Raw genomic sequence first — 3913 nt, forward strand, 5'->3', positions numbered from 1 at the left:
GCAGAGTGAAGCTTTGGGCCTTGGCCGGTAGCGGTTTCCAAAGGCAAAGAGGGAGAGGAGAGCCATGGAAGAAGGATCTCCTGGTATCACAGCCAGGTTTTAGAGCTGGTCTCTGTGCAGGGGTCACCAGGCCGGCCAGGCACAAACAGCAGACCCACGGCTCAGACGCTGAAACGCTTGTTCGTGTCAAGGCATTGGGACATTGGGAGTGAGCCATTCTGGAGAAGCACCAGGCGGCGTAGCGGGGTGTGTTGTGTTCTCATACACGATTTTAAAGGGTTCCACCCATGCTGTTACAGTGGGGAATTTGGTTTTTTATGGGAACACTTGCGTTTTCTTCAGTTTAGCACCTTGTTTACCTGTGGGTCACTCTTAGGCAACTACTGCTTTTTCAGGTTTCTGTGGTGCAGCTGGTTTCCTTCAGATGCAGATTCACTCTCCTTGGGCAACAGCATCTCCACGCCGTCTTCCCAGAATTGTATGTAGAGGTACCAACTTCTAAGTGCTGGCTGCTTGTGGCCATAGTGTTGGTGTGGGATTGACTTTATGGGTTCTTCCAGGCCAGGAGGTGGGATTTGGGGAGGGGCTCTTTATCAGGGAATGCAGTGATAGGACCAGGGGTAATGGTTTTAAACAGAAAGAGGGGAGATTTAGATAGACATAAGGAAGAAATTCTTTACTGTGAGGGTGGTGAGACACTGGAACAGGTTGCCCAGAGACGTTGTGGCTGCCACGTCCCAGGAGGTGTTCAAGGCCAGGCTGGATGGGGCTTTGAGCAACCTGGTCTGGTGGGAGGTGTCCCTGCCCATGGCAGGGGGGTTGGAATTAGGTGATCTTTAAGGTCCCTTCCAACTCTGACCATTCTACGATTCCATGATTCTCTAAGGGCAGGACAGGAAGGGGAAGGTTGCAGAGGGGTGAGGGTCCATAGTCCCAGCTGCAGCTTGATGGCGTGAAGGCTTCATCTGCACCTGGGGACACGCCAGGACCACAGTTGCCTGTCCCCGTTCCCTGGTGTCACTCTGTCCATAAAGGTCTCAGCACAGGTTGGTTTGTGCTCTCCCAAGCGCCTCCTGGGAGTGCTCAGGAGGGGAAGGGGACCAGTGTGGAGCAGGGATCGTTGCCAACACCGGGTGGCTCAGGCTGCCCTGCTCTGCGTGGTGCCAGGTGGCTCCTACATCACAGGATGGGTCCCGACGTGTTTTATGAAGTTGTGAATACTGAGATCCTGGACCCAGCTGGCTCATACACTTGCTGTGTGGGAAGTACGGCACAAACAGCCCCTCGCCTGTATTTCAACACAAATACAAACCTGCTATTAAGGTTTTAGTTACGAAGCTTTAGCACCTTCCTTAGGACTGGATTTATTTGCTGCCTCTGCATTTTCTGTGCCAGGACAGCGGTCATTTCATCAACTGCTTTGTCCTTGTCTCTGCTGGAGGAAACTCGCAGAAGAGGACACTGGGAGCAAGAAAGTGGTTGGTATTTTGGGAATGTGGTGGATATGCTTTGACCTTGGCTAATCTTTGCTTTGCTTTTTGAAATGGGGGATTGAAATGCATTTTGTGGATGATGATCACACTTTGTTGCACGTCCCGTTGCAGGCATTTGAGATGAAATACTGTTGTGTGCAGGAAACCTTCTTGGGTGTCCCTGCCTCCATCTCTGGAGTCCTTCTTGCCACCTCTGGTGGCTGGAAGCGATTCTATTAACCTTGAGTCTTATACTGGCTTGTCTTGTTCAGTTTTCTGTTCAAGTGGGAATCAACAGGAGAAGCCTCTACCACAGGCTGCCTTGGGATGCCCGGTGTCACTTGTGCTCCCTGGTACCTCACCCCAAGCCAGACAGCTTTTCTGACCAATGACAGCCACACACCTTGCACTGTTCTCCACGGTCTCCATTTCTCCTGCCATCACCAGACACGAATCAGATCCAGTACCTAGTTTCCAACTCCATTTGCCTTTCTCTCTGAGAGACGTGAGCTGTACAGCCAGGGGGCTCAGGCTTGGCTGTGTGGTAACCCGGTAACCACAGCTCATTACGTGGCGGTGGAAAGTGGATGTTGATTTACCATGGTTTCCTCTGTACACAGAGGACAATCGCTAATTGCTACAGAGCACACATGGAGCAGCTCTGTCTCTCAATAATGTATTTGGTGTCTGCATTTCTCACCTTGGCCAGAGTTATTTTCTCCTGCAAACAACATCTGGAAACACCTACTGCACATAGATGTTATTTGCAAGACCAGCATTTACATGAGAGGTCTCTTGTCACGTGTCTAATCACATCAGCATCACCCGGTGTCATTCTCCTCCATAGAGTGCCTGCAGGTACCTGGCAGCTACTGTACTTGTCACACGCCATCTTTATAATCAGATAAATTAAAGCCTGTAACGGGAAGGCATTTCTCCTCTCAGACTTCTGCCCTGCCAGTCATCACTGCCTGGTGCTGCTGAGGAGAGTCTTCCCATGCCCTGGAACACCACTCTGGGGAGCTGCTAAAATATCCTAAATAACTAAAATATCCTTATAACCTGCTTTTTAAGGACCAGCCTCCCTGTAGAAAGGATCATCTTGACTTTATTCAGTTGTATTTGGACAAGTAAAGGAAAGTGTTTATTTGCCAAATGGGAGGTAGAGAGGAACAGGCACTCAAAGGTGTGAACGACAGAAGCATGTGGAAATGAGCCTGTATCTGCAGTGGCTGGGTGTGTGATGCTGTCTTTAAAAGCTCTCCGTGATCCAACCACGAGGATGCTGGAGGCTTCAAAATCTTTTATCCTGGTACAGCCACCGCGGCGCTGGAGAGCACCCGGGAGGGCATCCTGCACCGGGGCAGGTTTCTTTTCTAATGCTCAAAGAGTCTCAATGGAGGTTCTCACCTGGGGTGGGTGGAGATGCCTCCTCGCCCCTGGAAGTCGTTGCAAATGCTCTGTTAAGATGCAGGCTCAAAAATGCCAGCATCCCCTGGGCACACCTGGGTGTGAGTCCTGTTCTCAGAGCTTATCTGAAGGCAGTTAATGAGCTTTCTTGGGCCTGGGTAACCAATTAAGCAATGGATAATGGTGCTGGGAGACAGCGCTGTCTGCTACTCTCAAAGCTAAAAGCAATATATTGTGTCTTTTGTTTCCTGAACGGGAACTGAGAATTAGATTTTACATATACTACTAATAACTTGCTCTTAATTCCTGCCAACGCTGCTGGGAAACAAGTAGCTTGTGGTGGACCTGGGTGGGGGCTCGGGGCAGCAGCAGGATGTGACCCCCTGGATGCAGGGTGCTACTGCCAGCACTACCCCACCTGGGGATGGGGTCTGCAGGGGCATGAGGTGAGCAGTACCCTCTGTGCAGACCTCAGCACTCCCTCTGCTCCCTGCTCCCGTGGCATTTCTTGGGAGACAGTAACTGAAGTGGTTTTTTTCCTCTTGCCTGACACAAATCCTGGGGTTGTGCCTGTGTCCCCAGGGCAGCCCCCGGTGCTGCTTGAAGGCTACGGGCTTGATGGAGGGATCAGCACGATGGTGGGAGCCACAGCCCTCCCAGCCTCCAGCGTCCAAGCTGGTCAGGGACCAGTGGAATATTATGGAATAACAACCCCCACTGGCATTCCCACAGCAGCCCCCAGCGAGAAAAGCATGCCAGGTGGAAAAGGTTCCCCACCAGGACTGAAAGTCACCTGAATAAAGACCTTGCCCCCAGCATCAGTCATGGTGGAGTTGCACTAGAAGAAATATTTGTGAGTTTTAAAAAGCACAAAGGGACTTCTACGCTATGGATATTGAATTCTTTTTCTGTCCTCTGTAGAGGAAAATTAACTTTGGAGGGCAGAGGCAGACACCAAACCTCTTTTCCCTGTATATTCACTCTCACTAATGGTTCTTCTAACAGGAAAATCAATGCTTTGGACTCCTCAG

The sequence above is a fragment of the Calidris pugnax genome, unplaced genomic scaffold, assembly GCF_001431845.1.
Source record: "Calidris pugnax isolate Ruff unplaced genomic scaffold, ASM143184v1 scaffold41, whole genome shotgun sequence".
Lineage (NCBI taxonomy): Eukaryota > Metazoa > Chordata > Aves > Charadriiformes > Scolopacidae > Calidris > Calidris pugnax.